We start from the raw sequence: 26,617 nt of genomic DNA on the forward strand, positions 1-26,617 counted from the left end.
GAGAAATATGATGAACACAGTGGACAATACAAGGAGAGAGAGAGAGAGAGAGAGAGAGAGAGAGAGAGAGACAAGATTGCACATAATAATTATAATAACAAAAGTAAAGTATCTGTGACTTTTTTGGTCCATTCTATTATTGCAGTATTTTTTATTTTATTTTTAAGTAACATTTTTATTATAAAAATACCTCCATTAGTGGTTCAGATTTCCACTAAAGAAATCAAATAGGACGTGTCTTCCTGCAGCAGCTTTGTTCAGTGGCACTGTGAGCGTGTGGCTCCATGTGCACCGGGATGGAATTAGATGGGATGGAATTTTAATGCAGGCTTCCCATACGGAAGAAAAATATATGTTTAATATATTAATTAAAATATATTGAATGACAAAATAATATATTCAAATGTTAAGTGGATCATATATGTAAGAACATATTAAATACATTTTTAATATATAGAAATTGGTTGGATTTCATATATGTAACAATACTATAACAATATATGAAAAATATGTAGTTAAATTATAGTTTTCATATTCTTATAATATATTTTTAATATATTAATCACATATGAAATAGTGTCATGTCTACATGTCAGTTCTCCCCAGTGTTATACCTCCCGTCTTTTCCATTCCTCTTCACCTCATTCTTGAATTATTGCCCCTTGTTCCCCAACCCATTAGCACACCTGTTCCTCGTTTCCTTGCTTCACCTGCTTCCTATATATATATATATATACCCCTTTGTCTGCCTTTGTTCTCTGTGAAGTCTTGCCTTCTCTAAGAGTTTGCACTGCTGAGAGCTTGCTATTACCTAGTCAGTGTTGTTCGCCTGATCCCATGACCCCACGCCTGTTTCTCGACCTTGATTCCTGTCTTTGCCTACATTGTACTGTTCTCCGGCCCTTGACCTCTGCTAGCCTGACCTGCTTTGTCGCTCTGCACCTGGGTTCACTAACCCTTCAAGAACTTTACAAACATACATTTAAGATGTGTTTATTATATAGTATGAATATATGGTGTCATGTCAAACATATGTTTAATACATGTTATATATATGTACACTAATAACATGGAAATATATATTTCAATAAATGTATGATCTCATAATTAAAGTGTTGTGTTGGTAATTTACTCGTATATGGAAAAATATGTATACGTGATACAGGAATACAAATTGATCACTTCACATGCAATAACAGTTTGTAAAGTTTTGTGGAGTGCTACAGTAGTACAATAAATAAAATGTACCCATTTTATATATTTATAAAACTTTATTGAACAGTTATCAGTTTGAGCCCTCATCTGAGCAACTGCAAAAGTGTACACACAAATCTTGTTTACAATCTTGTTATAAACAGAGTTGGAGTTTCAATTAATTACTTAAAAATCCCCTAATATTTCTTGAAGTTATCTCTAACTGGCAATTTGGCCCTGTAGCTCACCAAACAGACATATTGAAAAGTGAAAAAAACATAACAATAAAGTCAACAGGCAAAACTTCAATAAGGGATGTTTCATGTGTTTGCGAAATAAAACATCTAAATAAAATACAGGGGGAACCTAAAACAGAACTACCACGCCATTTATGACTTGTAGGCCCAGTACCAGTATCAGTTAGTACCATTAAATCCTTGTGTATTTGTGTGTGTGTTTTTCTTTATTGCATTCATTGCATTGCATTTATTGGTTCAGCTATTATCCCATTAATTACAGAACCAATCTGTGATTTGGTGGAAAGTGGAAATTTCATCAGAGTTGCAGCTGAAAATAATTACTTGAGATATAACATTCAAAAGCACTATATGAATCACCATTTATTGTTAAAGTAAAAAACAGTGGTACACTCTTACTACTGAGCAACTCAGTTTGTTTCGATGTTTGAATGCTAAGAAACCCATTTGTATTGAGAACTAAATGCAATTCTTTAGTGTTAACCTATCCATATCCAATTGTCAACCATTAAAGTAATGAGTGCAGGACAAGGCCTGTTCATAGCACCATACATGCATTTCTTAATTCTTAAGTTAATGCTGAATAACAGCACAATGTGAAGTAGTGATTAGGGATTTGGACTCTTGACTAGACAGTCGTGGATTCAATCTCAGGTGGGGGACCCTTCTGTTGTACCTTTGAGCAAGGTGTTATACCTACATTGCTACAGTAGTTATAGTATACACCGATCAACCATAACATTATGACCACTGACAGGTGAAGTGAATAACATTGATAATCTCATTATCATGGCACCTGTCAGTGGGTGGGATATATTAGGCAGCAATGAACATTTTGTCCTCAAAGTTGATGTGTTAGAAGCAGGAAAAATGGGCAAGCGTAAGGATTTGAGTGACTTTGACAAGGGCCACATTGTGATGGCTAGACGACTGGGTTAGAGCATCTCCAAAACTGCAGCTCTTGTGTGGTGTTCCCGGTCTGCAGTGGTCAGTACCTATCAAAAGTAATCCAAGGAAGGAAAAGCGGTGAACCGGTGACAGGGTCATGGGCGGCCAAGGCTCATTGACGCACATGGGGAGCGAAGGCTAGCCCGTGTGGTCTGATCCAACAGTCAAGCTACTGTAGCTGAAATTGATGAAAAGTGAATACTGGTTCTGATAGAAAGGTGTCAGAACACACAGTGCATTGCAGTTTGTTGTGTATGGGGCTGCGTAGCCGCAGACCAGTCAGGGTGTCCACGCTGACCCACGGACCATGGAGCAATGGAAGAAGGTGGCCTGGTCCGATGAATCACAAGTTCAAGGTGTTGACTTGGCCTCCAAATTCCCCAGATCTCAATCCAATCGAGCATCTGTGGGATGTGCTGGCCAAACAAGTCCGATCCATGCAGGCCCCACCTCGCAACTTACAGGACTTAAAGGATCTGCTGCTAACGTCTTGGTGCCAGACATCACAGCACACCTTCAGAGGTCTAGTGGAGTCCATGCCTCGACGGGTCAGAGCTGTTTTGGCGGCAAAAGGGGGACCTACAAAATATTAGGCAGGTGGTCATAATGTAATGGCTGATCGGTGCATATAATGTAAAATTCAGTGGAATGTACCTTTTGGGGATTTTATCATTTTTATTTAGTACATTTTTACTATATTCTTGTATAACAAAAAGTTTGATGTGACTTGATTGTAATAACTTTCCTGCATATAATGTTTTTTTTTTGTTTTTTGTTTTTTACAAGTTTTACAAGTTTAATGTTTTCCAGTTTAGATGTTACCAAAATACATTCTCTAAATATTGAAATGTATTCCATGTGAAGTGTTGTGAATAAATTAATCAGGGAGCTCTTCGATGTTCTTCCTGTGTTTCACTGTCTCTGCCGTGACTTCCCATGGACATGGACATTTTCCTCAGTGAACTTAGAGACACCAGAGAGGTACTGGTTCACTGCTCACTGTCAGTCCATTTTGCGTGACATATTTTAGGTTCGAGGAGCTGTAATGGCTGTATTTGGATAAGTGTTGTGTAGTTGTTGTACCGTAGTCAGTAATATAGTTTTCTGTAGTATTGCATGGATTTATTTCACATAATATGACGCTGAAATGAGATGAAACTTTAAAAAAATGCATGCTTTCACTTTCATTTTGTTGTCACGATTCTTAAGATGAGGCACCACAGGCAAACAATGTGATTTTACTTCCATATGTCAATTTTCTGGTTTTGGGATATTTTGCAACTATAATTTCCATAGTTTCATAATGTATAAATAGGTCTCCAATAATTGATATATATCCTTGATCCTTGATAAGTCTGTCAATTGCATTTTTCATGTAGAAGTAGAAGTTTTTAAAACTCTCTGTAATGTGGGAGAACAATCATCTTCAATCAGGTTGGAACGTTAGTTGCAATGCCTTTAATACACGCAGCGTGGAGAGGAACAGTGAATCAAGAAGATCCCAAAGTCGCTCTGCCTTCATTTTAACAGTGAGAGCTTTTATACACAGAAATCAAAGAGCTGGTTATAATCAGAAAGTCATTACTATGTTATCTTAAAAGTTAGCTAAGCAGAATATATATCGTTATAGGACAGAGTTCACAGATCAACACTTGGATTAGGGAGCAGGCACATAAATCATACTGTTTGACATTGCCTCCAAGATTCTCATCGTAAATAACAAACAGAAAACAAGCTACCTTCTGGCCTGTCCTTCTGGCTTGACCATATCTTTCTTAAGTATACAAGAGAGTAGAATAGATATGAGGGAAATAATTCTAACTTTCCTTCCACACTCCCCCATTTTGTCCTATGAAGGACAATCATACTTTTGTACAGAGCCTTGATAAGACCCTAGAGTTGTAAAGCTTTATCTCAGGGGGAATAGTGGACATCATTCAGTGTAATTAGGTTATATTCATAAGGTCCATTATATCACTGCATTCTTGCAGCATTTCCTCATACATTATTTTAACAGACTCCTTTATTTCAACAGGAGTAAGGCTGTTCTGCATTTCTCTAGCACTGCAAGCTAGCAAGCAGCAACACTTGATTAGTACAAAACAAATATAGAGAAGAATGAGTATGCCAAGGATAAAAAGCAGACTCTGGGATATAATAGCACCAATTCTTCCTAGGGAGCCACTTATCCAGCTCTCCAGAGACCACTCCGAGGTCTGGTGGATTTTAGTAACTTCTTTATGAATGTGATCTGTGAGATCATGAATCTGTTCATTGTTGTCAGGAATGTAGGTACAACATTCTCTTTACCAATAAGAGCACACACACACCCTTTTACCGCCAGAGAGAAATCTAGGGCTAAGCGATTCTGCAAGACTGTGGTACGTATGGCAGTCATCTCTATTGTTATATCATCTATAGATTCTGTTGTTTTATTGCTAACCTCCTCTAGGATTGAGGCCAGTATCTTAACCTCCTGTATAGTGCGCCCAATAACATATGGGGAGATCAATATGGAAAAGAAACGCTCAGTTTCAGAGATATCTCTTTGATTACGCCAATGGCCTTTAGGAGGTTCTGAAAGAGATCTCATGGCGGGGGTGATGTAGCCAATATTGCAGGAACCTGACCAATCATCAGGGAGCCAAGGATAGGCACGATTTCCACAGATCAGATATGTACCTTCAAGTGTGGCAATTCCTGCATTTGAAACCCCCCATCCCACCATATCCCACGAGCTATTGCAGGAGCTTTTTCCTACAAACACATTTCCTTTACCATACTGACAGGCTAGTCCAGGGACAGAGTCTGCCAAAAGGATAGAAGGTGGCCTCTGGGAGGTATTATATGGGCGGAAATAGGGCATTTGTTCAGTCAACTTTGAGGCAGATGCATTAACAGTATTGCAAATAGTCATATCTATTCTATAATGTTTCCATATAGCACAGTTATCTTCCGCATTCAAGGGAACTGGGATCATGGGAATGCCTCCCTCAGTGTTATGGGGCACATAAGAGCACACCCAGCACCTTGACAGATTCAAGTATTTTGTAAACTGATAAGACAGTTGGAGGCAGGCGTTTCCGCTGGTCAGGTGGCTGTCTCATCACTGCCGAATCCTCAGTTGTATTGTATCAGTGTACATGTTAATGTCTGTGGTGTTAATATGCGAAAAGGGAGAGGTTACTAGCACGTCACACGGTATTTGTGGACCCGTGCGTCCTGTTGCTCCTTTTGGGCCACTGCTCTGGCCCTGTGCTGTTAGCTGCAGGGTGATGCCGATGTCAGCTTCTTCTAGACTGGTTTCCCCAGTCAGTGATGATCCCGTCCACTTGGAGTTGAAGGCGCCCTCTTCCCAGATTACTATGGCGCATACGATGGTCCCGCAGGCGATGAGGAAGAGGATCCAGGCGAAGGCGAGCATCCCTCTGTTCTCCACCAGGGTTGTGCTGATCGCCTCACTTGGCAAGTTTGCAGTGGGAGGATCCATGTCGTCATTCCTTGGCACCTCACAGCTATGTGGGTGGTCAGGAGCACCTGGTCGGGCCCTGTCCACCTGGGCTGTTGGGAGGACTTTCTCTTGTGTGCTTTGATATACACATCGTCACCTTGCTGGAAGGGGCGGCAATCCTGCTTGGATGGTTCAGTCTGGGCGGCTTTCACCTGTGAATGGACAGCTTCGAATGCACGTGTTAGTCCCATATGGAAAGACAACATAGCATCATCCATCAAATGGATGTCCATTTCCCTTACAGACAATGAAGGAGTGACGGAAAGTCTCATAAATCATCCCATAATAATCTCACACGAAGGAAGACCAGTTTTTTTTAAATTTGCTGACGATCTCATTGTCATTAGGGCTATAGGTAGGGCACCTGGACGTTTGAGTCCTGTTTGTTTGCATATTTTAGCCAGCTTATTCTTTAATATCCCATTTTGTCTCTCCACTGCTCCAGCTGACTGAGAGTGATGGGCAGTGAAAATGTTTTTTACCTCACAGGACTTTGCATAGTTCCTGCACTATTGTCCCAGTGAAGTGAGTGTTCCTATCGCTGGAAATTTCCCTGGAATGCGAAATCTACATATACATCCCTTTACAGTATTTTTGCTACTGTTACTACTTCAGCCTTCCTACGGGATAGGCTTCAACCCATTTAGAACACCTATACATAATTACAAGTATATATTCATATCCACAACATTTAAGCTTTTGAACACAATCTATTTGCATATGAACTTTTGCAGGATTATGAGCTTGACAAATGTGGCAAGTTCTACAATATTGCTAAGCTGTTACTATAAAACCTGGGGCAAACCAATTTAAGACTAATGCACACATCCCCCCTTTGCCCATGTGGCCAACACCATGCGCCAGATGGGCAAACCAGGGAAAGAGTGTCTGTGAGGCAACCAATGCATTACCAAATGTTTGAGCTCTCTTATGGAAGGTGCAGTGGCCAGTTGCAATTTCCTGGAGCTTTTACAGTGCATCTCAAATTATATTTCATCCAGCCCCAGGTCATAAAAATCAAACCCTAGTTAATACCTACATAACACATACATTTTGTTGCTTCTTAGAAAATACAAAAGTCAGCAAAATGTTATTTTTACAAATTCAGTTTGTAAACTGTATTGTACATATATTTGTTGCGTTTTGATTTATAAACATTGTATATTCTACAAATCTACAAGTATTTTTAATGAATGTAAAGGGCTGTTGGTTTTTTTCTACTTTTTCTTAATAACCAACTATTGTGAAATTATTACATTGTCCCAATATGTACGGCATGTTATGCAAATTATATTAGCATGGTCTCACTGGGTGATATGGAACAAAACGCCCAATCTGGTAACAGTGTGCTCTACACAGGATTTTGAAACAAGAACCTTTCAGTTGTCAGTCCAGAATAATAATCAACACAGCTGCATCATAATCATCGTAACACTAATAGTTTATTTAGTCATATATTTACATTGACAACAAATATTACTTTAATTTCGTACGGTTTTGTCAAATTCTAATTCAGAAGGGCTTTATTGGCATGGCGAGGTTATGCAAGTATTGCCAATGCATTTACAGCAAAGGACTGAAAGTAACATAGATTAAGTACAAAACATAATACAGGATACTGATTGTACATTTAAAAGAATAAACATTAAAAGAAAAAGAAAATATATTTTAAAAAGAGAAACATACCTACAGTTAGGTCCATACATATTTGGACAGTGACACGATTGTCATCATTTTGGCTCTGTACAACACCACAATGGATTTCAAAGGATATAATCAAAATGTGCTTGAAGTGTAGTCTTTCATCTTTCATTTGAGGGTACTTACATCCATTTTTATATGTGTTCCCCCCCAACTTTAGGGTCTCAAAAGTATTTGGACAAAGTAACATTATCATGAATTATATTGTGAGTTTCAATACTTGGTTGGAAATCCTTTGCAGTTAATGAATCTTGAAGTGAGGAAGCCATAGCCATCACCAGATGCTGGGTTTAGTCCCTGGTGATGTTGTGCAAGGCCTGTACTGCAGCTGTCTTTAGTTCCTGCTTGTTCTTGTGCTGTTTTGTCTTCAGTTTTCCCTTTGAAATCAAAACAAACCAATCAGAGATATAGCAAAAACATTAGGTGTGGCCAAATCAACTATTTAGTACATTCTTCAAAAGAAAGAACGCACTGGTGAGCTCAGGAACACCAAAAGGCCGGAAGACAACGGAAAAACACTGGGGTGGACGACAGAAGAATTCTTTCCCTGGGGAAGAAACACCCCTTCACAAGGCATTGCCTGTTTTCAGTAAGGTTATCAAACACAAGGCGCTGCCATCTGAAGCATTAGAACACCAGCTGGCCCTTGCTAACTTCTGCAGGAAGGAGGGAGACACCGCTTCTCCAACATAACACGAAGATGACCGTGAAGGGACTCAAACCCTCAATCTTCTGATCCAAAGTCAGACGCCTTAACCATTAGGCCACGCAGTCACGGCCGGAGGAGGGCCCCGGCCCTTGCTGTTTCAGGAAGGCGAATGCACCATGCCGACCTGAATGAATCCTTAGTTATGTACATATGTTATTTTTTATGTCTGATTGATGACTTTCGAACAATAAGTAATGGTTTCTCATTCCTTATTTTCATTTTTTTAAATAAGTAATGATTATAAATTTTTATATTTCTTCCTGTTTTACATGAAATAAGTAATAGACACTTATTCCTGTTTCCAGATTTTCACCAAAAACAAGTACATAGTTTATTATTTCTGAAGCACAGTTTCCCAAAAAATAAGAAATGGTTACTTATTCCTTATTTCTGTTTCCCAGTTTTCGAAATTCCATGATGGTTACTGATTTCTATGTTTCCTTGTTGCTTACTTTTTCAGTTTGCCTGCTTTTTTTATGAAATAAGTATTTTTTCTCTTTCTAGATCCAAGAAGAAATAAGTAATGGCTACTACTTCCTTGTCTGTTTCCTGGATCTCAGAAAATAAGGAATTCTTACTTATTTCCCTTTCCCTGTTTCTAATACATTCATAAGAAGCATACGTTTCTACATAGCAATGAAATACTCTTTTCTGAAGTTTGTGGAAATGTTATGGAAGTGACATTTATTTTTCACCATTAGCGATAAAGCTACATGTAACATGGTGTCTTCCATTAAGCTTTAGTAAAATCGCCATTTTGTTTGTAGTCTTATTTACATGACATGCGCGCTGTAGACTCATTCATTGACTTTCCACACGTGTTGACGCTTTCTACTTCATTACGATCTGTTCTTGAACATGGAGGAGGATACAGAATTTGTTACAAAATGGTCTGGTGGAAAAAAAAAACACATCTAAAGAATTGCAACAAGAGTTTTTAATTCCAGGAGTAAAATAAAAACAACCGGATTACGAGAAAGCCAGTTCTTATCACACTTCACGTAAGTGTGGTATGCTTTATGTAAAGTTATGTTGTTTTTGTTTGCATTTTCAGATTAGTACCACAATGAATATTAGGCTACTATTTGATAATATGTTTATTTTCTTAAAAAAATTATATATGGTGTTGAACTTATTTTTTACTTGGTGTACTACAAAGCCATCTCATACCTGTCTGCTATAATAATAATAATAGTCATCATCATCATCATCATCATCATCATCATCACAGTAGTAATAATAATAATAATAATATTACAAGACACTGCTATGATTTTTATGTCATTATTAGACAAGCTACAGTTTGTTAATGTATGTCTGTTTTAATTCATCATGCATGCTCACTGCCACGTGTAGACACAGTACTGTGATTACTTACACATTTATTTATTTTTCCTCTGATTATTATTTGTTATCATAAGGCCTGATTATAACAATAACAATACTAGTATTTTTAATGAATGTAAAGGGCTGTTGGTTTTTTTCTACTTTTTCTTAATAACCAATTATTGTGAAATGATTACATTGTCCCAATATGTACGGCATGTTATGCAAATTATATTAGCATGGTCTCACTGGGTGATATGGAACAAAACGCCCAATCTGGTAACAGTGTGCTCTACACAGGATTTTGAAACAAGAACCTTTCAGTTGTCAGTCCAGAATAATAATCAACACAGCTGCATCATAATCATCGTAACACTAATCGTTTATTTAGTCATATATTTACATTGACAACAAATATTATTATAATTTCGTACGGTTTTGTCAAATTCTAATTCAGAAGGGCTTTATTGGCATGGTGAGGTTAAGCAAGTATTGCCAATGCATTTACAGCAAATGACTGAAAGTAACATAGATTAAGTACAAAACATAATACAGGATACTGATTGTACATTTAAAAGAATAAACATTAAAAGAAAAAGAAAATATATTTTAAAAAGAGAAACATACCTACAGTTAGGTCCATACATATTTGGACAGTGACACGATTGTCATCATTTTGGCTCTGTACAACACCACAATGGATTTCAAAGGAAACAATCAAAATGTTCTTGAAGTGTAGTCTTTCATCTTTCATTTGAGGGTACTTACATCCATTTTTATATGTGTTCCCCCCCAACTTTAGGGTCTCAAAAGTATTTGGACAAAGTAACATTATCATGAATTATATTGTGAGTTTCAATACTTGGTTGGAAATCCTTTGCAGTCAATGAATCTTGAAGTGAGGAAGCCATAGCCATCACCAGATGCTGGGTTTAGTCCCTGGTGATGTTGTGCAAGGCCTGTACTGCAGCTGTCTTTAGTTCCTGCTTGTTCTTGTGCTGTTTTGTCTTCAGTTTTCCCTTTGAAATCAAAACAAACCAATCAGAGATATAGCAAAAACATTAGGTGTGGCCAAATCAACTATTTAGTACATTCTTCAAAAGAAAGAACGCACTGGTGAGCTCAGGAACACCAAAAGGCCGGAAGACAACGGAAAAACACTGGGGTGGACGACAGAAGAATTCTTTCCCTGGGGAAGAAACACCCCTTCACAAGGCATTGCCTGTTTTCAGTAAGGTTATCAAACACAAGGTGCTGCCATCTGAAGCATTAGAACACCAGCTGGCCCTTGTTAACTTCTGCAGGAAGGAGGGAGACACCGCTTCTCCAACATAACACAAAGACAACCGCGAAGGGACTCAAACCCTCAATCTTCTGATCCCAAGTCAGACGCCTTAACCATTAGGCCACGCAGTCACGGCCGGAGGAGGGCCCCGGCCCTTGCTGTTTCAGGAAGGCGAATGCACCACGCCGACCTGAATGAATCCTTAGTTATGTACATATGTTATTTTTTATGTCTGATTGATGACTTTCGAACAATAAGTAATGGTTTCTCATTCCTTATTTTCATTTTTTTAAATAAGTAATGATTAAAAAATGTTATATTTCTTCCTGTTTTACACGAAATAAGTAATAGACACTTATTCCTGTTTCCAGATTTTCACCAAAAACAAGTACATAGTTTATTATTTCTGAAGCACAGTTTCCCAAAAAATAAGAAATGGTTACTTATTCCTTATTTCTGTTTCCCAGTTTTCGAAATTCCATGATGGTTACTGATTTCTATGTTTCCTTGTTGCTTACTTTTTCAGTTTGCCTGCTTTTTTTATGAAATAAGTATTTTTTCTCTTTCTAGATCCAAGAAGAAATAAGTAATGGCTACTACTTCCTTGTCTGTTTCCTGGATCTCAGAAAATAAGGAATTCTTACTTATTTCCCTTTCCCTGTTTCTAATACATTCATAAGAAGCATACGTTTCTACATAGCAATGAAATACTCTTTTCTGAAGTTTGTGAAAATGTTATGGAAGTGACGTTTATTTTTCACCGTTAGCGATAAAGCTACATGTAACTTGGTGTCTTCCATTAAGCTTTAGTAAAATCGCCATTTTGTTTGTAGTCTTATTTACATGACATGCGCGCTGTAGACTCATTCATTGACTTTCCACACGTGTTGACGCTTTCTACTTCATTACGATCTGTTCTTGAACATGGAGGAGGATACAGAATTTGTTACAAAACGGTCTGGTGGAAAAAAAAAACACATCTAAAGAATTGCAACAAGAGTTTTTAATTCCAGGAGTAAAATAAAAACAACCGGATTACGAGAAAGCCAGTTCTTATCACACTTCACGTAATTGTGGTATGCTTTGTGTAAAGTTATGTTGTTTTTGTTTGCATTTTCAGATTAGTACCACAATGAAAATTAGGCTACTATTTGATAATATGTTTATTATCGTTAAAAAAAATATATATGGTGTTGAACTTATTTTTTACTTGGTGTACTACAAAGCCATCTCATACCTGTCTGCTATAATAATAATAATAGTCATCATCATCATCATCATCACAGTAGTAATAATAATAATAATAATAATAATAATAATAATTATTATAATATTACAAGACACTGCTATGATTTTTATGTCATTATTAGACAAGCTACAGTTTGTTAATGTATGTCTGTTTTAATTCATCATGCATGCTCACTGCCACGTGTAGACACAGTACTGTGATTACTTACACATTTATTTATTTTTCCTCTGATTATTATTTGTTATCATAAGGCCTGATTATAATAATAACAATACTAGTATTTTTAATGAATCTAAAGGGCTGTTGGTTTTTTTCTACTTTTTCTTAATAACCAATTATTGTGAAATGATTACATTGTCCCAATATGTACGGCATGTTATGCAAATTATATTAGCATGGTCTCACTGGGTGATATGGAACAAAACGCCCAATCTGGTAACAGTGTGCTCTACACAGGATTTTGAAACAAGAACCTTTCAGTTGTCAGTCCAGAATAATAATCAACACAGCTGCATCATAATCATCGTAACACTATTCGTTTATTTAGTCATATATTTACATTGACAACAAATATTATTATAATTTCGTACGGTTTTGTCAAATTCTAATTCAGAAGGGCTTTATTGGCATGGTGAGGTTATGCAAGTATTGCCAATGCATTTACAGCAAAGGACTGAAAGTAACATAGATTAAGTACAAAACATAATACAGGATACTGATTGTACATTTAAAAGAATAAACATTAAAAGAAAAAGAAAATATATTTTAAAAAGAAAAACATACCTACAGTTAGGTCCATACATATTTGGACAGTGACACGATTGTCATCATTTTGGCTCTGTACAACACCACAATGGATTTCAAAGGAAACAATCAAAATGTGCTTGAAGTGTAGTCTTTCATCTTCATTTGAGGGTACTTACATCCATTTTTATATGTGTTCCCCCCAACTTTAGGGTCTCAAAAGTATATGGACAAAGTAACATAATCATGAATTATATTGTGAGTTTCAATACTTGGTTGGAAATCCTTTGCAATCAATGAATCTTGAAGTGAGGAAGCCATAGCCATCACCAGATGCTGGGTTTAGTCCCTGGTGATGCTGTGCAAGGCCTGTACTGCAGCTGTCTTTAGTTCCTGCTTGTTCTTGTGCTGTTTTGTCTTCAGTTTTCCCTTAGAAATCAAAACAAACCAATCAGAGATATAGCAAAAACATTAGGTGTGGCCAAATCAACTATTTAGTACATTCTTCAAAAGAAAGAATGCACCGGTGAGCTCAGGAACACCAAAAGGCCGGAAGACAACGGAAAAACACTGGGGTGGACGACAGAAGAATTCTTTCCCTGGGGAAGAAACACCCCTTCACAAGGCATTGCCTGTTTTCAGTAAGGTTATCAAACACAAGGCGCTGCCATCTGAAGCATTAGAACACCAGCTGGCCCTTGCTAACTTCTGCAGGAAGGAGGGAGACACCGCTTCTCCAACGTAACAAAAAAGACAACCGCGAAGGGACTCAAACCCTCAATCTTCTGATCCCAAATCAGACACCTTAACCATTAGGCCACGCAGTCAAGGCCGGAGGAGGGCCCTGGCCCTTGCTGTTTCAGGAAGGCGAATGAACCACGCCGACCTGAATGAATCCTTAGTTATGTACATATGTTATTTTTTATGTCTGATTGATGACTTTCGAACAATAAGTAATGGTTTCTCATTCCTTATTTTCATTTTTTTAAATAAGTACTGATTATAAATTTTTATATTTCTTCCTGTTTTACACGAAATAAGTAATAGACACTTATTCCTGTTTTCATATTTTCACCAAAAACAAGTACATAGTTTATTATTTCTGAAGCACAGTTTCCCAAAAAATAAGAAATGGTTACTTATTCCTTATTTCTGTTTCCCAGTTTTCGAAATTCCATGATGGTTACTGATTTCTATGTTTCCTTGTTGCTTACTTTTTCAGTTTGCCTGCTTTTTTTTATGAAATAAGTATTTTTTCTCTTTCTAGATCCAAGAAGAAATAAGTAATGGCTACTACTTCCTTGTCTGTTTCCTGGATCTCAGAAAATAAGGAATTCTTACTTATTTCCCTTTCCCTGTTTCTAATACATTCATAAGAAGCATACGTTTCTACATAGCAATGAAATACTCTTTTCTGAAGTTTGTGGAAATGTTATGGAAGTGACGTTTATTTTTCACCGTTAGCGATAAAGCTACATGTAACATGGTGTCTTCCATTAAGCTTTAGTAAAATCGCCATTTTGTTTGTAGTCTTATTTACATGACATGAGGCGCTGTAGACTCATTCATTGACTTTCCACACGTGTTGACGCTTTCTACTTCATTACGATCTGTTCTTGAACATGGAGGAGGATACAGAATTTGTTACAAAACGGTCTGGTGGAAAAAAAAAACACATCTAAAGAATTGCAACAAGAGTTTTTAATTCCAGGAGTAAAATAAAAACAACCGGATTACGAGAAAGACAGTTCTATCACACTTCACGTAAGTGTGGTATGCTTTGTGTAAAGTTATGTTGTTTTCGTTTGCATTTTCAGATTAGTACCACAATGAATATTAGGCTACTATTTGATAATATGTTTATTATCTTTAAAAAAATTATATATGGTGTTGAACTTATTTTTTACTTGGTGTACTACCAAGCCATCTCATACCTGTCTGCTATAATAATAATAATAGTCATCATCATCATCATCATCATCACAGAAGTAATAATAATAATAATAATTATTATTATTATTATTATAATATAACAAGAAACAGTTATGATTTTTATGTCATTATTAGACAAGCTACAGTTTGTTAATGTATGTCTGTTTTAATTCATCATGCATGCTCACTGCCACGTGTAGACACAGTACTGTGATTACTTACACATTTATTTATTTTTCCTCTGATTATTATTTGTTATCATAAGGCCTGATTATAACAATAACAATACTAGTATTTTTAATGAATGTAAAGGGCTGTTGGTTTTTTTCTACTTTTTCTTAATAACCAATTATTGTGAAATGATTACATTGTCCCAATATGTACGGCATGTTATGCAAATTATATTAGCATGGTCTCACTGGGTGATATGGAACAAAACGCCCAATCTGGTAACAGTGTGCTCTACACAGGATTTTGAAACAAGAACCTTTCAGTTGTCAGTCCAGAATAATAATCAACACAGCTGCATCATAATCATCGTAACACTATTCGTTTATTTAGTCATATATTTACATTGACAACAAATATTATTATAATTTCGTACGGTTTTGTCAAATTCTAATTCAGAAGGGCTTTATTGGCATGGTGAGGTTATGCAAGTATTGCCAATGCATTTACAGCAAAGGACTGAAAGTAACATAGATTAAGTACAAAACATAATACAGGATACTGATTGTACATTTAAAAGAATAAACATTAAAAGAAAAAGAAAATATATTTTAAAAAGAAAAACATACCTACAGTTAGGTCCATACATATTTGGACAGTGACACGATTGTCATCATTTTGGCTCTGTACAACACCACAATGGATTTCAAAGGAAACAATCAAAATGTGCTTGAAGTGTAGTCTTTCATCTTTCATTTGAGGGTACTTACATCCATTTTTATATGTGTTCCCCCCAACTTTAGGGTCTCAAAAGTTTATGGACAAAGTAACATAATCATGAATTATATTGTGAGTTTCAATACTTGGTTGGAAATCCTTTGCAATCAATGAATCTTGAAGTGAGGAAGCCATAGCCATCACCAGATGCTGGGTTTAGTCCCTGGTGATGCTGTGCAAGGCCTGTACTGCAGCTGTCTTTAGTTCCTGCTTGTTCTTGTGCTGTTTTGTCTTCAGTTTTCCCTTAGAAATCAAAACAAACCAATCAGAGATATAGCAAAAACATTAGGTGTGGCCAAATCAACTATTTAGTACATTCTTCAAAAGAAAGAATGCACCGGTGAGCTCAGGAACACCAAAAGGCCGGAAGACAACGGAAAAACACTGGGGTGGACGACAGAAGAATTCTTTCCCTGGGGAAGAAACACCCCTTCACAAGGCATTGCCTGTTTTCAGTAAGGTTATCAAACACAAGGCGCTGCCATCTGAAGCATTAGAACACCAGCTGGCCCTTGCTAACTTCTGCAGGAAGGAGGGAGTCACCGCTTCTCCAACGTAACAAAAAAGACAACCGCGAAGGGACTCAAACCCTCAATCTTCTGATCCCAAATCAGACACCTTAACCATTAGGCCACGCAGTCAAGGCCGTAGGAAGGCCCTGGCCCTTGCTGTTTCAGGAAGGCGAATGAACCACGCCGACCTGAATGAATCCTTAGTTATGTACATATGTTATTTTTTATGTCTGATTGATGACTTTCGAACAATAAGTAATGGTTTCTCATTCCTTATTTTCATTTTTTTAAATAAGTACTGATTATAAATTTTTATATTTCTTCCTGTTTTACACGAAATAAGTAATAGACACTTATTCCTGTTTCCAGATTTTCACCAAAAACAAGTACATAGTTTATTATTTCTGAAGCACAGTTTCCCAAAAAATAAGAAATGGTTACTTATTCCTTATTTCTGTTTCCCAGTTTTCGAAATTCCATGATGGTTACTGATTTCTATGTTTCCTTGTTGCTTACTTTTTCAGTTTGCCTGCTTTTTTTTATGAAATAAGTATTTTTTCTCTTTCTAGATCCAAGAAGAAATAAGTAATGGCTACTACTTCCTTGTCTGTTTCCTGGATCTCAGAAAATAAGGAATTCTTACTTATTTCCCTTTCCCTGTTTCTAATACATTCATAAGAAGCATACGTTTCTACATAGCAATGAAATACTCTTTTCTGAAGTTTGTGGAAATGTTATGGAAGTGACGTTTATTTTTCACCGTTAGCGATAAAGCTACATGTAACATGGTGTCTTCCATTAAGCTTTAGTAAAATCGCCATTTTGTTTGTAGTCTTATTTACATGACATGCGCGCTGTAGACTCATTCATTGACTTTCCACACGTGTTGACGCTTTCTACTTCATTACGATCTGTTCTTGAACATGGAGGAGGATACAGAATTTGTTACAAAACGGTCTGGTGGAAAAGAAAAACACATCTAAAGAATTGCAACAAGAGTTTTTAATTCCAGGAGTAAAATAAAAACAACCGGATTACGAGAAAGCCAGTTCTTATCACACTTCACATAAGTGTGGTATGCTTTGTGTAAAGTTATGTTGTTTTTGTTTGCATTTTCAGATTAGTACCACAATGAATATTAGGCTACTATTTGATAATATGTTTATTATCTTTAAAAAAATTATATATGGTGTTGAACTTATTTTTTACTTGGTGTACTACCAAGCCATCTCATACCTGTCTGCTATAATAATAATAATAGTCATCATCATCATCATCATCATCACAGTAGTAATAATAATAATAATAATAATAATAATAATAATTATAATATTACAAGACACTGCTATGATTTTTATGTCATTATTAGACAAGCTACAGTTTGTTAATGTATGTCTGTTTTAATTCATCATGCATGCTCACTGCCACGTGTAGACACAGTACTGTGATTACTTACACATTTATTTATTTTTCCTCTGATTATTATTTGTTATCATAAGGCCTGATTATAACAATAACAATACTAGTATTTTTAATGAATGTAAAGGGCTGTATGTTTTATTCTACTTTTTCTTAATAACCAACTATTGTGAAATGATTACATTGTCCCAATATGTACGGCATGTTATGCAAATTATATTAGCATGGTCTCACTGGGTGATATGGAACAAAACGCCCAAACTGGTAACAGTGTGCTCTACACAGGATTTTGAAACAAGAACCTTTCAGTTGTCAGTCCAGAATAATAATCAACACAGCTGCATCATAATCATCGTAACACTAATCGTTTATTTAGTCATATTTTTACATTGACAACAAATATTATTATAATTTCGTACGGTTTTGTCAAATTCAATTCAGAAGGGCTTTATTGGCATGGCGATGTTATGCAAGTATTGCCAAAGCATTTACAGCAAAGGACTGAAAGTAACATAGATTAAGTACAAAACATAATACAGGATACTGATTGTACATTTAAAAGTATAAACATTAAAGAAAAAGAAAATATATTTTAAAAAGAAAAACATACCTACAGTTAGGTCCATACATATTTGGACAGTGACACGATTGTCATCATTTTGGCTCTGTACAACACCACAATGGATTTCAAAGGAAACAATCAAAATGTGCTTGAAGTGTAGTCTTTCATCTTTCATTTGAGTGTACTTACATCCATTTTTATATGTGTTCCCCCCAACTTTAGGGTCTCAAAGGTATTTGGACAAAGTAACATTATCATGAATTATATTGTGAGTTTCAATACTTGGTTGGAAATCCTTTGCAGTCAATGAATCTTGAAGTGAGGAAGCCATAGCCATCATCATCATCATCATAATAATCACAGTAATAATAATAATAATAATAATAATAATAATAATAATAATAATAATAATAATAATATTACAAGACACTGCTATGATTTTTATGTCATTACTAGACAAGCTACAGTTTGTTAATGTATGTCTGTTTTAATTCATCATGCATGCTCACTGCCACGTGTAGATACAGTACTGTGATTACTTACACTTTTTTTTTTTCCTCTGATTATTATTTGACAGATGTGTTTTGAAGATTTTGTTCAGCTTAAAGTTTGAATGTCCTCCTAGTGAAGTTGAATGATGGCATGTTTGTACTGTATAGATGTCATCCTAATGTGTGCATCATATTGGAGCTGGGTTAGACATGTCTGAGATCAGATGACAGATGCCACAGAAATGCAATCCATCACAATAATTATTGTTTTTTACCCCCATCTTGCCTTGCATTAGTTTCATTAGTAATGAACTATTTTTTTCCATTAAAAAGATATATCAAGATGTATGAATAGCCTTGTGTGAAGCTAGGTAGATTATGTATGGTCAGACAAAAGACCAGCAGAGTAAACATACACAACTCTACAGAGAGCTTATATTTCCAATGTCAAACTCAGCAAAAATGTTATGTTCTTCAAAAGGCACATTGTTCTTCAAAAGGCATGTTTAATTTGCATCCCGTTAGCAGTCTGTGCCGAACAGTATGACGGACACTTTGCCATACTGTTTACAGTATCTTTGTTTGTGAGTTACGGCCTGCTCTCCTTGTCTGCAGTTCTTGTGTCGGGGGAGGAGCCATGATTTCTGATGGGGCACGTCTGGACATGTGCCTCGGCCTTGAAGAGGCCCAGCTTTTAAAGGCCCATCAGTAATCACGGCTCCTCCCCCACTTGCCATTCTTTTTTAAGGCCCTTGCACTTTTTGAATATATTTTGCGAAACAATTTTTATAGGTGATTTTTGGCTAATGTTTTATGTTAACTTAATAAAAGAGTAACTTGCATTTAAATTGTGTTGACCTGTTTTGTTTTTTTTTTCAAAATGTGTATAGCAATTTTGAGTTGGTTACTTAATGCATTAGTTTGTACATCTTAATTTAATTTTAAAACCAAGTAAACATGGTGGACAATTTGTTAATGAGAAATTAAATGCTTTTTAATAAAGGTAATAAAAATGTTTTACCTGTACTTAATTTTAATTTGTACTATGAACACAACATACCTAGTAAAAATTACTTAATCAAGAAGGTTTCTTTAAATGATCAAATTAAGTAAGTGTCACTTACAATCACTTATTAAAAGCAACTTAATAAAGAATGCTTATTTAATTAAAATAATTAGTTAGTGTCACTAAAAGTTACCTGTTTAAAGCTACTTAATAAAGAATGTTGCTTTAACTTATAAAATTGAATTAGTGTTACTTAAAATTTGTGATGTAATCAGTTTCAACTATTTTTTTAAGTTCAATTAACTTATCGGGTATTACAGTGCATGTTTAATTTGTAAAATTACCCAAATTGTAACTAGTTCTGTGAAAATATCAGACATTACTCTGATGGTTTCTTTAAGTAGCTGTTCAGTGTTTTGGATGTTAATAAATAACCTGGTATTCAAGCTGAGTTTTTTTATTTCGATGTATCTAGTTGCTGGAGTCAGAGGACACAACAACCAGGACCTAGTGGACATTATTTTGATGTTAAGAAATTAAATGAAACAATGCTGGAAAATAATTGGTTTTGTGTCCAATTAGCACAGTATGTATTTATTCCTATATGATCTCATTTTAGAAGCGAAAAAATCATTATATAGTGGATTTTTAAACCCTTAATGTGTTAAAATGTGTAGCACAAGAGTATAGGAAGTAGGGATTTTTGTAATTATCAATGGTTGTTATATCATTGTAAGGATTTCTATTTCAATGTTCTGTATAGGCGTTTAAAATGTGTATCTTGACATTGACCCCGGTTTGATCTGTTTTAGAAGCGAATTAATGAAAGCAGCTTATTGGAAATGACACGTTTGTGTTCAGAGGACAGTGACCAGGCAGATTCTCGTTGCTGAAACTGCGGAGGACTGAAAGTGTCATCGTGTCATCATAAACCATTTATTATGAATGGCTGGAATGAGTAAATCAGTTTGAGTATTGGTCTGTTAATATTTATTTTAATTAAAATGTGTTTTATTAATGAGAAATGTATTAAACTGTATGCATCTCAGTATGTAGTGTATGCGTCTCAGTATGTAGTGTATGCGCTTCTCAGTATGTAGGGTATGCGTCTCAGTATGTAGTGTATGCATCTCAGTATAGTGTATGTACCACGGGGTGAATTATGTCCCTAACGGCGCCTCATACGCTCGAGCGCTTTCAATACTGAAGCTGCACATTCTGACAGAATCAAACATATTTACTATGATTATTATTCATACGTGTGATATTTTAAAGCTATATAGGTCAATGCATTAAAACAAGTTGCACTGATATCGTATCTGTCGGCATTTAGTCTGACATGATCCATCTCGCCGACCGTAACTGCAGTCCGATCATGCCAACCATATGCCGACGTCGGTCATCCTCCACCTCCCCGACCTACTGCTGTCCGACCATGCCAACCATAATCCGACGTCAGCGTCACCCCCCCCGACCATACTGCAGTCCGACCATGCCAACCATAATCCGACGTCAGCTATACGTCACCCCTCCCGTCCATACTGCTGTCCGACCATGCCAACCATAATCCGACGTCGGCTCTACGTCACCCCCCGACCATACTGCTGTACAACCATGCCAACCATATGCCGACGTCGACCAAACTGCTATCTGGGCAAATGCAATTGTATCTATGTATGAAAAATAAGTAATGAACTGTTGCCTACACTCACCTAAAGGATTATTAGGAACACCTGTTCAATTTCTCATTAATGCAATTATCTAACCAACCAATCACATGGCAGTTGCTTCAATGCATTTAGGGGTGTGGTCCTGGTCAAGACAATCTCCTGAACTGCAAACTGAATGTCTGAATGAGAAAGAAAGGTGATTTAAGCAATTTTGAGCGTGGCATGGTTGTTGGTGCCAGACGGGCCGGTCTGAGTATTTCACAATCTGCTCAGTTACTGGGATTTTCACGCACAACCATTTCTAGGGTTTACAAAGAATGGTGTGAAAAGGGAAAAACATCCAGTATGCGGCATTCCTGTGGGCGAAAATGCCTTGTTGATGCTAGAAGTCAGAGGAGAATGGGCCGACTGATTCAAGCTGATAGAAGAGCAACTTTGACTGAAATAACCACTCGATACAACCAAGGTATGCAGCAAAGCATTTGTGAAGCCACAACACGTACAACCTTGAGGCGGATGGGCTACAACAGCAGAAGACCCCACCGGGTACCACTCATCTCCACTACAAATAGGAAAAAGAGGCTACAATTTGCACAAGCTCACCAAAATTGGACAGTTGAAGACTGGAAAAATGTTGCCTGGACTGATGAGTCTCGATTTCTGTTGAGACATTCAGATGGTAGAGTCAGAATTTGGCGTAAACAGAATGAGAACATGGATCCATTATGCCTTGTTACCACTGTGCAGGTTGGTGGTGGTGGTGTAATGGTGTGGGGGATGTTTTCTTGGCACACTTTAGGCCCCTTAGTGCCAATTGGGCATCGTTTAAATGCCACGGCCTACCTGAGCATTGTTTCCGACCATGTCCATCCCTTTATGACCACCATGTACCCATCCTCTCATGGCTACTTCCAGCAGGATAATGCACCATGTCACAAAGGTCGAATCATTTCAAATTGGTTTCTTGAACATGACAATGAGTTCACTGTACTAAACTGGCCCCCACAGTCACCAGATCTCAACCCAATAGAGCATCTTTGGGATGTGGTGGAATGGGAGCTTCGTGCCCTGGATGTGCATCCCACAAATCTCCATCAACTGCAAGATGCTATCCTATCAATATGGGCCAACATTTCTAAAGAATGCTTTCAGCACCTTGTTGAATCAATGCCAGGTAGAATTAAGGCAGTTCTGAAGGCGAAAGGTGGTCAAACACAGTATTAGTATGGTGTTCCTAATAATCCTTTAGGTGAGTGTATATTATCGATGTACTGAGTCGCTCACTATAATAGAATTTTTTTATTTTATTTTTTTGGACTACCCTTTTTAAAGGCCCAAATTATGTGGAAATTAATTATCAAAACTAATTCTGAGAAAGCTGTAAAAGTTTTCTTAAAATATTTCCATATCAATGCATTTGTACATGTATTTCCCAGCTCCTGTATCCATCCTATTGGTGCTATGTCAACATTAGTTGTGAGCACTGCTGCTGCACAGGATGGATCATCAGGTGAGGATCTTGTCCTTACTGATGAAGAAGATGCCATAAACGAGTTTAGTGATGGAGAATTGCCAGCATTTCTAGCCTACAATGACCCAGTAAGTATTTAAGTATATTTGACCTTTTAGTCAAGAATGATGCTAAGTGCAAATATCTTGGTGGTAAGAAATGATTAATCCGAGATGTTTTTTGTACATTTTTAGATTGCACGAGATGACTATGATGTACCTATAACACAAGAGGATGAAAATACTATCCACTTGGAACCAAATTAAGCCATGGAGGTAGTGATGCCATTTATAATTCATTTATAATATTATCAGTTGCAAACATATAATTGAATAGAGGTCTCTTAGAAAAAGCACAATCCATAAAGAATATCTGACTTTATTCTGTTTTTGTTTTTTGGTAGCATACCAAGTGATCTCTTAATGCAAATCAGATCTCTTAGTGCGCTGTGTACAGTGGATTAGACTTGTCGAAGGGACAGCTTCTGGCCCTGCTGTTGGCATTTTCTTTGAGACATGGCTTGTCTGGTGTAGCTTTAAAAGACATACTGGATTTATTAAATACTGTAGCATTAGGATGTGTTCCAAAAACAAAATGTTTTTTGGATAAGACATTTTTTTTATCTGACTGATAAAGCAGAAGTCCACTTTTACTGCCCGCAATGTTAAGAATATCTTAGTATAGATCCAAGGACCATTGCCAGGCCTGTAATTGTGCAGTGAACAAACAAGGACTACTCAAATCTATTTTTTGGTTATGCCACTAGCTCCACAACTTAAAAATATATTTTGTCAAACATCACAAAGGTTTCATTTTTGACCTGATGCTGAGATATATTTACAATTTTGGAAGTCTGTACAAAGAGCAGGGAGAGTTTGTTGAAAATCAAGACAACATCACTATTTCGTTCAACTGTGATGGTAGCTTTGTGTTCAAGTCTTCACAGTACTCAATATGGCCTATTGAAATACAGATGTAGTAATGTTGTGCTGCATACATTGTGGATAGGAAGACAAAAGCCACACATTGACACGTATGTTACTCCATTTGTTTCAGAACTACAGAGTTTACATGCTGATGGCTTTGCTTGGGTAGATAAGAATGGACATCAGCACACTAGCAGAGTGCGTGCACTAATATGTGTTTGTGATGCATGTGCCATGGTTCAAAATTTTAAACCATTTAATGGAGCATACCATTAAAGAAGAACCACCATGGATGGCACAATTCAAATGGTTGAAACAGTATTAGAAAGTAACAATGGTCAAGCTGAGATGGGTGTCAAAGGTGCAAGCCCCCTTCTTTTGTTACCTTCTTTTGAAATAATTAAGGGATTTGTACCAGACTATATGCACTCAGTGTGACTTGGTGTTATTAGGCAGTTCACAAATCTATGGTTTGATCCTAAATATCTTGAAGAAGAGTTCCACTTGCAGCCTTTGGATGTAAGAGTTCTTGATGATGATGATATGTGCAACATTAAGCCATCTAATGAAGTGAGACGTAATCCAAAATTACATTTTTGGAAAGCAACCGAATGGAGAGCATTTCTTCTCATGTATTCTCCAGTGATTTTGAAAAATATTTTACAGAGAAGTTTTTATAACCATTTTTTGTTTCTTGTGTGTGCTATTCATATTTTGCTGAACTGCGCAGAATTGTGTCTCATTCATTTTGTGTCACAAATTACAGAGCTCTATGGCATTGAGCACTGTTCTTATAATTCTAATTTGCTTGTGCATCTCACACAAAGTGTTAGGGATTGGGGACTATTATGGGTCAACTCAGCATTTGTGTATGAAAGTACCAATGGAAAATTGCTTGATTTTATTCTGTGGAACACAAGCAGTGCCTTGTCAAATCTTTAGGAATTTCTTTGCATACCAAAGAATTATACGCAGTGGTGACTGTATTTCACAATGCATCCAGACCAGCAAGCCTCCTTTTCAAAACATGCATGAGTTGATGGTGTGTACATCAAAAGAAATTTAAGCAAAGTGCATCCTTTTGCAGCATGACAGATTTATCCACATTATTAAGATTCCATTGTTTGAAATGGACTAGAGATGGTTGACCTCTGAATTAGGACTTAACTTTATACCAGTGAATTGAATTTGGTGACCAGTGAAACATTAACAAGGTATTTGGCAACCCTTTAAACTTTTACAAACTTACTAAATATTACTTAAAACAGATCAGACTTGTCAATAATGTACATGTTTTTTTTCCTAAATTATTACTTTTGTGTCTGATTATAATTATTATATTTTTATGTTCAGCATGTGTGGAAGGAAAGTTAGAAATTCTTTCTCTCATACCTGTTTTACTCTCTTGTATACTTAAGAAAGATAAGGTCAAGCCAGAAGGACAGGCCAGAAGGAAGCTTGATTTCTGTTTGTTATTTACGATGAGAATCTTGGAGACTATGTCAAACAGTATGATTGAAGTGCCTGCTCCCTAATCCATGTGTTGATCTATGAACTCTATCCTATAATGATATATATTCTGCTCAGCTAACTCTCTAAGATAATATAGTAATGACTTTGTGATTGTAACCAGATCTTTGTTTTTTTTTTGTATAAAAGCCTCTGACTTTTAAAATGAAGGCAGAGCGACTTTGGGATCTTCTTGATTCACTGTTCCTCTCCACGCTGCATGTATTAAAGGCATTGCAACTAACGTTCCAACCTGATTGAAGATAATTGTTCTTCCACACGTGTTGATGATGATATGTCAGGTCTAAACATTGGTTAGTATCGTCTTTGTATGGCCTATGCACTGAAGCTGTATGTGTGTATCCATATTTGTATTCATCCTACCTTGGGAATCAATTTATCAAATTAAAGATACTCATAAACAGACCAAAAATGTCTTGCTTGGATGGTATTAATATATCTGGTTTATAAATAATTAATATTAATAACTAAGTTCATTTTGAGAGAGTGCATAACGTCAAAAAAAACCATCTTAAATAAAGAATTAAGTGTGGTCTAAATAGATTTTTGTAAAAGCACAGGTTGACATTGAATTGTTCTGTTCCCTTGATCCACCTGGCCTGGACATGTACATCGTCATCGTTAGACCCGGCTTCCAGGGCTTAAGCCGTGGGTCTTTTGCTCCAATTCTGATCATTTCAGCGTGATTGTATAATACTAACGTGCGAAAACATAATACGAAAACACCGTCAGTCCCCCCGGTCTTACCGGAGAAATCACCGTCAGAGATTATCAGTGTTATTCACTTAACCTGTCAGTGGTCATAATGTTATGGCTGATCAGTGTATATACATACACACACCCACCATGATCGCCTCTGGTCATCTATGAGTCAGCAGGTGTGCCAGTGTGTCTGAGTGTATTTTAGACATAGCCTATCAATCAACAATATTTTTTCCTTAACCTATTAATCTTTTTGTATTTTGTTGTAAGTTTATCTGTCTGTTTCCCTTTGTGTTGGATTCACCCATATGTTGATCTCCTTTTCTGGCCTGTGTGTCCATTTCAGCAGTCCTTTCCACTGCCAGTTCTGCCTTTGTAAATCATTCCCAGTGCCCGAACACTTGATGTACAGTTTACATATTTTGCACAGAATCTGCTCATTGAAGTCGACCATTGATTCTGCCTTCATATCAAGCGCAAGGGACAGA

General features: G+C 36.6%; 4 non-coding genes across 4 annotated transcripts; all 4 read right to left on the reverse strand.

Moving 5' to 3' along the window:
- Positions 1–8,312: 8,312 nt before the first annotated feature.
- trnaq-uug (transfer RNA glutamine (anticodon UUG)) lies at positions 8,313–8,385 on the reverse strand. Its single transcript has one exon. It is a non-coding gene; the product is annotated as a tRNA-Gln (tRNA).
- A 2,604-nt stretch (positions 8,386–10,989) lies between these two features.
- Positions 10,990–11,062, reverse strand: trnap-ugg (transfer RNA proline (anticodon UGG)). The gene has a single exon. It is a non-coding gene; the product is annotated as a tRNA-Pro (tRNA).
- A 2,616-nt stretch (positions 11,063–13,678) lies between these two features.
- On the reverse strand, positions 13,679–13,751 carry trnap-ugg (transfer RNA proline (anticodon UGG)). Its single transcript has one exon. It is a non-coding gene; the product is annotated as a tRNA-Pro (tRNA).
- A 2,618-nt stretch (positions 13,752–16,369) lies between these two features.
- On the reverse strand, positions 16,370–16,442 carry trnap-ugg (transfer RNA proline (anticodon UGG)). The gene has a single exon. It is a non-coding gene; the product is annotated as a tRNA-Pro (tRNA).
- Between the last annotated feature and the right edge of the window lie 10,175 nt (positions 16,443–26,617).

Source organism: Amia ocellicauda, chromosome 14, assembly GCF_036373705.1.
Source record: "Amia ocellicauda isolate fAmiCal2 chromosome 14, fAmiCal2.hap1, whole genome shotgun sequence".
In the NCBI taxonomy this organism is placed as follows: domain Eukaryota; kingdom Metazoa; phylum Chordata; class Actinopteri; order Amiiformes; family Amiidae; genus Amia; species Amia ocellicauda.